This window comes from Leptodactylus fuscus, chromosome 11, assembly GCF_031893055.1.
Source record: "Leptodactylus fuscus isolate aLepFus1 chromosome 11, aLepFus1.hap2, whole genome shotgun sequence".
Lineage (NCBI taxonomy): Eukaryota > Metazoa > Chordata > Amphibia > Anura > Leptodactylidae > Leptodactylus > Leptodactylus fuscus.
In genome coordinates this window covers 83,339,420-83,350,538 of record NC_134275.1, presented here as the reverse complement: position 1 = coordinate 83,350,538, position 11,119 = coordinate 83,339,420, and positions in this window count along the sequence as shown.

Below are 11,119 nucleotides of genomic sequence, written 5' to 3'. Positions count from 1 at the left end.
CTGCACTTCTCTGTATGTACATGGAGGACTAGGACTCAAATTCCCATTCACTCCATTCCCAGTGGATGGTGAGAACTTAAAGGGATTGTTTACTATGGACTCCCCCCCCCCCGTCCCCCCCCATCCCAGTGCCTTATCGCTTGTGAATCCAATTATCCCATTGGATGCTTGAAGCAGATCTCCTTGGTGAGGTTCAAAAGTCAACTGGTTAGGTCGCAACCATGTAGACCTGCGGTACGTGTTCCCCGGGGGGTTATATCCCACAGTCCCTGGGTGTACACGCTAAGAACCACTGGTCTGTATTACATTCTGCAGGGATTGGGGGGCCGTTATATTAAATGTGGGGGTAATGATATTACACGTGGGGGCCAGCACGTTACATGTGTGGGGCACTGGGGGGGACCATTATGTTACTCGTGTGGGGCAATTATGTTAAATGTAAGCGGAATTGGGGAGGCCATTATGTTACACATGATGGGCACTCCGTGGGGGCATTATATTACACATATGGAGCACTGTGGAGGCCATTACATTACACATGGGGGCCATTATATTAAATGTGATACATTATAATTCATTATGATACATGTGTTGAGTACTGTGAGGGCCACTATGTTAAAAATGGGGGCCATTATACTAAATTTAGGGGTACGGAAGGCCATAACATTAATGTTATAGGTTATGTATAAGAGGTCGCTGCTCCTGGGGTATTCGGTTGGGGCTTTTTCTAACTAGGGGGTATTTCACTTGAAAGGGTTGAGAACCACTGACAATAGGTAGAGGGTTCTGTGACCACGGCCAACTATTGACCTTAGTGGATGAGGCTCCTCGATGACAGCGGGATCGTTGTGACATCCCAAAAGTGGTTTCCATCATACGTGCCAAATCTCATGGGATGTGCAGGAGGCTCCCGAAATAAGAGGAGACTTCCTGGACTCTCGGAAAAGCTGGCGAATCTCCCAGGCCCAAGTGGCCCACTTTAAATCTGTATGTCACGTTACAAAATGTGGTGTTGACCGGCATATTTTTTTGGCTGCCGTCACAGAAGGGGGTGCAGTCTCTTGGGAAGGGGTCATGACTATAAAACTCGCCCCCAAGTTGCTTGGAGATGGCAGCCAGAATATGTTTTCTTAAGAGCGACCCCCCACCCCCGACGAACTAAAAGGGGTATGCTAAGGGCATAAACAAGAACCAAGTCCTTTAGGTTCCAGAGACTGAACCCCAATTTTTTTTTGTGTAGGACTGCATTACAGTATATACACAGTGGCCAAGGATATTAGATTGTCAGCCTCAGGACATCTTACATGCAGGTACAGAGATTCTTTTCCACACCCTGTACATGATTTCCTGGAATTACTGCCAAAGCAGGCGTAGAAATGACTGTGCCAGGAGGATGTACCTCATCCCATAGCCCAAATGTATCTGACACGCCCCTGAGAAAATGTGACAGTGAGTAAAGGGTTACTCAGCAATACTCGATAAAGCGACTGTCAAGTTTAGAAAAGCCATATTGATATGTTATGTAAGGCTATTCTGAGTTACTGGGGGAGAGGGGTCCTCATTTCCTCTGGAGGACCCGACCTGTCCTGCATTACACAGAAACACCACTGATTTGAATGGACTCCGTGTCATGTACCATCTTCCCTGTGGTGGCGCTATAGGAAATTTGAACACTTAATGCCAGTTTTCCCCCAGATTAAAACTGATAACTGGGAGTCCCAGCAGGGGGGGGCACATTGTGATCAGTCTCTTATCAAGGGTCACTTGGTAGCTCACTACCTACCTGCCAAGTTTAGGATCTATAAACCAGTGGTCGCCAACCAGTGATTTGGTGCTGAAGCCAATGATATGTTGAGTAACGTCATACTGATGGTATACAATAATATATGAAGTTTGAACAGGGGCCCGGACCACTAGCTAGAGAAAAGGTCTATTATTATAGTGAGATTACTTTAGATTCCTTATATTTCTGTACATCTTGGATGATATATCCAACAATGGGCTCCTCAGGGGTGGGGCTAGATTATGACCAGTTTGAAGGCCACTTGTATAGGGGCCCGGATTATTGGATAGAGAACACACACATCTATTAGTATAATGAAATTACTTTAGATTCATTACATTATTGTACAACTTGGATGGTGTATCCAACAATGGGCTCCTCAGGGGTGGGGCTAGATTATGACCAGTTTGAGAACCATGTATGCAGGGACCTGACCTATACAGAGAACACATCTGTCAGTATTGTGAAGTTACTTTAGATTCATTACATTATTGTACAACTTGGATGGTATATCCAACAATGGGCTCCTCGGGGGTGGAGCTAGTTAATAACCGCTTTAGGAAAACTTACAGCAGAGAATAAATAGAACAAAGTATTACTGTTTTTTCTGTGATTGCTAGATGATTTTTTTTCCTTTTAGCGGCCCTTTTGACCAATACATTACCCTCTTATTTGACAACCATTGCAGTTTTTGGGGAGAGGAGTTGTCATATACAGGTTCTCACTACCAAATAGCAAAAGAGATGGGGCCAACTAGGATGTGTCCCTTTTCTCCAAGGGCCCCTTAGCAGCTACATAAACTGCCTCCATGTCTACGTACAACCTTGGCCCTAGTTGTGTTTCGAGCCACTTGGAGTTTTTGACAGAAGGATTGGAGCAAGCCAACAGATGTATTACCGGGAATAACTGATGGAAGACAAAGGGTAAAGGTCACCCCAAATATTGATGGCAAAAATAAACTATTAACCCTTCTATGTCTGAAAGCATTCTTATGTTACAGCACGTTTTGCTGTATATAACACACAACCTTGTAGCTATTTTGGTCTTATACAGAGACGTCTTGTTCTCCCATTCTCGTACGGTTCCTCATCCTGTATACAGTAGGTTCACGTCTGGATTTGGGAATGTGCTGTTGTTACATCAGACGTTCCTCCACATTCTTTAGCTTCGAGGGCATTCCGGGAACAGCTCCGAGTCCCCGACCCACCCAAACTTCATTCTCTGTATCTGCAGCTTGTAAAAACGTTCCAATTTTATGTCTACACAAGACACCTATGTTTTATCTCTAGATATTAGGGAACCCCATCACCTCCCCCTCCCCATATGCATTTCTGTATGTTTAGATCGCCAATAATTTATGTTCTTTACTAGTGTATTTGGTATTTGTACAAGCCCCATGTAGATGAATGGGACAGTCGCACACATTTCTGCAACAAAATCTACAGGGTGTGAATCTGCCCTAGAAGAGGGTCTTACAACCCTCCCTTGTGGGATCTAGTTGTCACCCTTCACCCCCCACGCCCTATTGAAATTTTCATTAGAAACCATATTCAGCCATATAATATTTGATCTATGGGAAATGAGTTTATGGTGCCCAATAAAGGGTGTCGTAATGCTCCAGTCTTACATTTCCAGGAGACAATACCCCATGGGAGCTGTTTGGTGGCATCTCTGAAGTTTAAAGGGATTCTGAAGGTCTCCCAAAAATAAACTGATCAGAGTATCTGACTTATGGAACCCCCAGTCATTATCTGTAGCCTGATTGTGAGTATTGCATTTCCCTGCAGCACCTCCACAGGAGCATTTAGGTATTACAAGGTATCCAGTATCATCAATGGACCATCTGTCTATTATTGCATGGAGATCCCGGCTCCTCCAGACATAAGGACACTTTCAGTTGTCATCTGACTCCTCTCTGCTGACTAATTATGTGAGATGGTGGTTATGGTGTAGATAAGTGTGTGGAGTGACTCACCGCTAAAAGGAGCCGGAATCAGGACCTGGAGGCCATAGGAGGTTATGGGGTACAGAAGTAACAGGACACAGATTTTAGGGTGCTGCCAATCCCAAATGCCCTCACTACACCTAGTACTCACCTCTCTAACACTACTAGAAAGAACACTGGACCCTCGATTCATATTAACATCGACCTTTCTGTAGTCGGAGGATCAGAACAACTGATAGGCAGAAGGCTACAACAGCGGTCACATAGAGAGCCCGTGGACCCCAATAGGTAATCGGATCCATTGGACTTCCGTTCCTTGAAACTGAATCCACCAGATGAGAAATTCAGACTTGCAGGACTTTTCCATCTGGTGATTTGGAACGCAAACTGCAAAAGAGACTTCAGTGAAGATGTAAACACAGTGCTTAGGCATAAGTTTGGAATCCAGGGTGCTGCCAAATATGCCCCTGATGCATGTACCATGTGACCATGTGGTGTACGTTCATCTTTTATCAAAACGTCTTCTATCTGACAAACGGTCTTACTCACCTCTCCAGGACTTCATTGCAACATCCGGTGCAGGTCCTTGTCCTCTTCGGGCCTCTTCTGTCCTCCTGGTTGACGTGAGGGGCCCTGGGGAGGGCTGAGGCCTGTAAATGGGTTCCTGGTTGATGTTCAGTTTTGGACATTTTTCGATTTATCGCCCTACCTTTGTAGCGACATTTTTTGTTACAATTTTTTCCACCAAATTCTGTTCCATCCCACATTCGGACACAGTCATGTTATGCGAAGGCTTCTATTGTTACCTCATATTTCCTGTATTAATGTTCCTAGCAGGAATTTTCTTGGATGTTTTTAGTAAGTGACTCAGCTATCTGACCTGCTCCGTGTTTTTCTGTCATCTGTGCCCCCTGCTTTCCTTCCCGTGGCCCCCTCTGGGCACATCTCTAGGGTAAAGTTTACTCCTCTCTTCTGGTTGTGTCATTTTACCCAGTAACACTATTTCTGTGAAGATCAGACCTTCTGTATCTGCTGCGTCCGTCACCTTTGTCATCCATTTGTGTGTACGGTAGAGAATTGCATAACCTAAAACTCCCTGCAGTCCATGGGCCCAGAATTGGATTTCGCCATAGCTGCTCCCTATAACCCAAATTGCTCCTAATCTTAAAGGCACATACTCTGGAAATAGCTATAAATTAGGGACGCACCCCCAGCCCACTAAAGAGCACCAGTCTGTTGGGTCTCCACGATCAGGCAGGTGCTGGGGGAGGACACGATGAGGGGACCCGATGGAATCACTATGAAATTGCACATGGCAGAAAGTAAGGGCGTACGGCCTAGCTGTGACTAAGTGTAAGTTTCCAGAGATAGGATAAGAGGACCAAGCTCTTGTTGGTGAAGTAGTCTTAGATACAGCAGATAACAGATGGTGATGGAGCCGAGCCTAGGTCCAGGATGACCCTACAGGAGAAGGAGGCCATCTTGGGAGAAGTGGTGTAGGAAGTCACAGTTATACCTCCTACCTGGTTGCCACTGGAGAACTTAGAGGGCCGAGGAGAGGGAGACTCCCCTTCCACAGGAAAGACGTCCGAAGACAGAGCCTTCACAACTGATCACCGCACATCTACATGCAAGACTACTAAAATCTATCAAACATACAACCCAGCTGTGGTTCTTCTGCCCAAGCCTGTCCCACTACACTTGCATTCTTATCTACTTCCAAGCTGTCTACTTCCTCCTTCCAAGCTGTCCTCCATGTTGGCCAACTCTCTGAGGGTGCTAAGAAGGAGTCTAGGGAGCCATACCCATCCTGGATAACTGGGGAACTCCTGACGTCAATAGGTCTCGCCGTAGAAGAGCGACAAATAACTCCTCCCACAGTACAACCCGTAGGCGCAACTTTGTTCCTCTCCTACGATTTCGGCACGCCATACAGTTTCAGAAAGCTCTAGAATACCAACCACATGACCTGTGATCACCGTATACAATTCAATACAAGTCATTCACCAGACATGATCGATAGGGCCTAATGTAGGTCTGAAAAGTTACATAATGACGTGGGGCAGAGATTTCTGGATTATCAGATACCACAGCCTCCCCTGGCTGATACCAGAGAGCAATAGACTGCATTCAACTACATAGTCAATGTAAATAAGATCGACTTTAGGTGCGCTGTCCCTTTAAAGTTGCGTACAGCAGAAAGGACTCTGTTCAGGCCAGGTTGTATAACTCTGTGTACGTTTCCCGTTGCGTCCAGGACACTGTTTTTCTGTACAGAAAGTGCTGATTATAGGGACGATCCATCATAAGAGCCTGATGTGACCGCAGCGGAGGTGTTTATAAGCAGCTTTACTGCACTGTATACAATGCACTGCACTGGGCTGTGGGGGGAGATTTGTGAGTGCGTTCAGAGATAAGAACTGACGTCAACTCACCTGACACTCGGCCAGGAACTTTGTACGACAAAGGCGGGGAGGAGGGGGCTGGGGGTTAAAATGCAGCAGGCTGGAGAAGTCAGGGGAGGTGGGAAAGTGATAGGCCGCACAGAGATCTGATTTAATAGGGAGGGATACAAAACCGGGGACAGAAACCAAGAACACCAACAACTACGTCAGAGACTTTTTGTTTTCAAAAATTGCAAGTTCTGAAATAAAGGGGGGGAGGGGGGCAAACCAGTTTAGACCGGAGAAGAAAAGCGATGGGAGGCTGGGCGTGCATGTTGGTGTCCATGTTTCCTCCGTTGCAGGCCAAAGTATTTAGATACAATTATTGGGGTGACTGTAAGACTCAACAGAGACAACCCCTTATTTGATTCCCCTTGGAGGGGCCCCTGTTGTTACCCCTGAGACCATACGGCTCTTGGTTGGGGAAAGGAAGTGGCACTTTCCTGTTGACTGAAATCAATAAGGTTGCCCTGGTACAGAATGGCCCCATCAGCAGGTCGGGCGGACATGGCAGCAAGAAAAATTAGAACGCAATGGTGAGGAATGACCCTTTGTAGCCACATTGATGCCCCCTCACCCTATGGGGTCCTGTTTGCAAGTACGTTACATTGAGGGTTGCTATCTCACCAGGATGGTAAAAAACTTTCCGTGTATACCGTTCTCCATCAATGGGAACCAGGAGACGCCTACCCCTGACAAATATGGGTTATGTAAGTGGTAATGCACCGCTGTCCGGATAGGTGTGCAGGTCAAACTTAAATTCGGCACATTTGAAAAAGAGTACCAAGAAAACCTGCAAATTTTTGGACAAAGGAGGCGAGTAAGTAATAGGAGCAGCGCCACAGTTCACCGAAGTCACCGCTTGAATAGGAGGATTGCTGCACCCGCTCCCCATCCATTAGCAGCTTTCAACAACCAGAGCCTTCTGGAACAGCTGATCTGTGTGGGGCATTGCAACGTACGAATCCTAAAGGATCTGCTTCTGACATCTTAGTGCCGATCGTGAAAATTGCTCGATCGCCGATCGGGATCCGATCTCTCCCAATCGCTCAACACTATGCACGACTCTTGGCGCCACTTTGTCTATTTCACCACTTTTTAGAAAAGTGGGCTGAGCAGACTAGAGGTCAAGGTGACCTGACATTGGTATACATTTCGGTACATGGAAATAAGAGGGTGATGCCTCTTAATAATTCAGGCACATCTCACGCCACTGTAGAAAATGCGACTCCTAATAAATTGTCAAAAACCCGCAGCACAAAGTTCTTTTCCTTTACCGTCGGCGCAGAATTTTTGAAAATCCAATAGCGGAATTTGGAATTTGGCCCTGCCCAGCAAAGGCAAAATAGATACAAAATGGCGGCACTCTTCTACAAATTCTTCTTAATAAATGCAGTGTCAAATTCCTACGTGTGAACACCCCCTAAGGGCCCACGTTGCAGAAATGCAGCTTTTCTTGTTGCAGATTTTGCTCTGGGTTTTTTGAGCCAAAGCCAGGAGTGGATTGAGCAGAATGGACAAGTAGAAGAAGCTTCCTATTAGAGATGAGCGAATAGTATTCAAAACTGCATCGGCTGCCGACGCTTAACCCCTTGCCGTTTGCCCGCTTCCATTCATTCCTATGGGAGCGAGGTATTCGGAACTATGTTTTGAATACTATTCGAATCAGCTTTACTTCCTATACATTTCCCATTCCTTCTGTAGACACTCTTGGTTTTGGCTCAAAAAAACCGCAGCAAAATCTGCAACAAAAAAAGCTACGTTTCTGTAACGTGGGGCCTCAGACTAAGGCCAAGGCCCCATGTTTCGAAAATGATGTGATTTCGAAAAAAACGTTGCATTTTTGTAAATCGCAGAGTTTATATCTCAGCTCATTATACAATGAATTCATTTAAGGCCTCGTTCACACAGTGTAACGTGCCGCGTGATGTGGCACGTGTACGCCGCGGGACCCTTTGCGTGCCGTACACGCTCCCATTGATTTCAATGGGAGCGAGGATCTATGCATTTATTCACGGCCACAAACTAGCGCGGCGCATATGATCCCCACTCCCATTGAAATCAATGGGAGCGTGTACGGCACGCAAAGGGTCCCGCGGCGTACACGTGCCACATCACGCGGCACGTTACACCGTGTGAACGAGGCCTGAATCTTTCAGTTCGACTTTTCCTCTCCAGATTCTGTTTCCCTTGAAGGCTCCGTCAGGCTGTGTCCGAGCAAATGGAAACCTGCAGTTTCACTCTTGTGTTTGTGTATGAGAAATAGGTCAGCGAGTGAGTCAGCCGTCCGCAGAGTCAGCTGCTGTCAATTATCTAATTCTGCCTGCTGCGTCGCTCTGTGATACTGGTCGTGGCCGTGGCCAGATCTGCGCCCCGGACGCCTCCTCTTCCTAGATTTGCTCAATCCATAAAAGTCCCGATCACGTGATCTTATGGCGATGCCTTCAGATTATAATTATAAGACATGGAGCCGCAGGCCCAGCGACTCGGCAGGGATTCTGGGAAGGAATGTCTTCAGTTTCCATTGCTAAAAGAAAACAGGAGATTTCTGGAAAATCGGCCACGAAAAAGGAGCTAAAAGTAGAAACATTTGCGGAGCCAGTCATACGAGAGGAACGCAGAGAAACTTAGCCCAGATACGTTTTTTTTTTTTGTAGGTTATCGCTTTCTGCTGACAGGCACATATGTGTCCCATTTATCTCATATTACAACGTGCATGAAGAATGAGATTTTTCCGTGATGTCGCCCCGAATTTATCTTTGAAATGTCAAATCTGAATCACGTATCACAATATAAGGCGTGACTTATTGTACAAATATGTATCTGTCAGTATAGAGAGAGATTTTTATGGGCCTTGTTGTGCAGAGAAACCATGTAGAGCTCAGCGTTTACTTCTTAAAGGGATTGTCTAGTATAGAAAACCCCTTTTTTGGGTCCTCAGTGTAGAGCATCTTTCACTCTGGAGGACCCGTCCTGTCCTTTATGATACAGGTAACCTACTAAGGTGAATGGTCATTGTGTTATACTTCTTTTCCCCAGTGGAGGCACTGCAGGGAACGTTGACACCTACAGTCAGGATTCCGAGAAATAACCAGTGTTTGCTGGGGGTTCCTTCAACTTATGAAGAGACCTTTCTAATGGCACATGGACAACATGGCCAGTTTTTTTGTTAGATCAGTGATGCTCGACTAATGGCCCTTGGACAATTTTCAATACCGTTGTGCTAGTATTCCCATTCTATAGAATGTGTATTGCACCTGCTATCATCTGTAACCCCATTTCTGGGATATTTTAAGGCCTCGTCCATCCAGGAATACCCACAAAACCTTCAATAACTACAACTCTGTGGGACATTTCCATTGGACAGAACTCCTTTACGGCCCATTTGATGGGACAATCCCTTAAAAATAGATGTTTGTATGTCCATATTTGTGAGACCCTTGAAGCCCCTTCCCTGGTCCATTTGGAGATATGCACAAATAGATGTGCCGGCTATTTGGGTCACATTCGATGCCCTAACAATAGATTAAGATGACCACCATTGTGTTAGACACTTGTCATAAGTGAGGCCTACAGTGAAGGGCCCATATTACTAATATAGTGTTGGCTTCCATAGATACATCTATCATCATGTGTTTGGAGAACATACAGACTCCATGAAGATGTTGTGTTTGGTCAGGCTGTGAACTCGGGGCAGCAGAAAACAAGCAGGTCGTGGTAGATGTGACCACAAAACCTTACAACTGCAAAAATAAATCAGGGTTGCTGACAAAGAGCTGGATTGCACAAAGCTTCACCACGTGTAAATTTTCTTTCCTACAAAGTACCATGTCGGCGAAAATTACTAATTACAAAACCTCATTTTACAGACCAGTTTTGGGTCCTTGGGCCCAAACTGGAGCTCATTTCCAATCCCTAGGAAATAGAATATAGTAACCTTTACATATAGGTGTCTTCTGCTGGACCATTATTGTGTTAGAGTCTGGGCCCAGCGGTGGATACTCTAGTACTCTGGGCCAGTCCAACGCTGGTCATGGTAATGGTTTTGAATTGGAGACAGCAGAAGGTGGTGAGAGTGTTGGATAAGACAAGACAAGAGAGTGTCTCAGATCTTGCAGTAGTACATGAGGTTTGGCTTTCACGTACTTTGCATTTCACGGTCACCAGCCATGGTTTCCTCCATGATCGAGCAACTACTTACATAAAAGTTTGATATGTTTTACATACCTTTACTGTGTTCATGTCTCTTGTTGGGGCGCATCGGCATGAAATAAGATTTCTGGTTTCCTAGCACCACCATGACTACCATATGAGTACATATCGGAAAGTGGACACACAAAGTTCCATATGGTACAGGATAGACCTCTACATGCTATACAAGGGTTACGTAGAACAGTTTGAGACAACATTGTGTAGGAAATAGAGATGGAAACCTCAGACCTGAAAGACGGGTCTACCCTATTTCTATTAATAGTATCTTTAGAGTTTTCTTGCTGACCAAGGAGATGTAGCTTCACCGAAAAGTCTTCTGTATGGGCAAAACAGATCGGTTTTTGAGTTGGAAAGTCAAGTCAATGTTCAAAACTCTCCAAAATATAACTCATACCGATATTTCAAGGCAGCAACAATGATCTGCAAATATAACCATTGCCTCAAACTGCGTGGAAAATATTTTAGGTACTATATCCATATGAGATTTCTCATGAGGATTGCAACCCAAGTGTGGCTGACGTTGGAAGTTTATCATCTGAGCCAGAAAGCATGAATGGCAGTAACTCACAACATCTGGGACCACTATGTATTGGAATTTTTATGTCAACACGTGGCAAATTTGTAACTCTATAAGAATTTCTCCTTAAGATGGGGTGGCCATTCACATTTTGCTTTGCGGAGATGGTTTTTAAGAATGGGGTGGACATTCACATTTTGCTTCGCGGAGATGGTCTT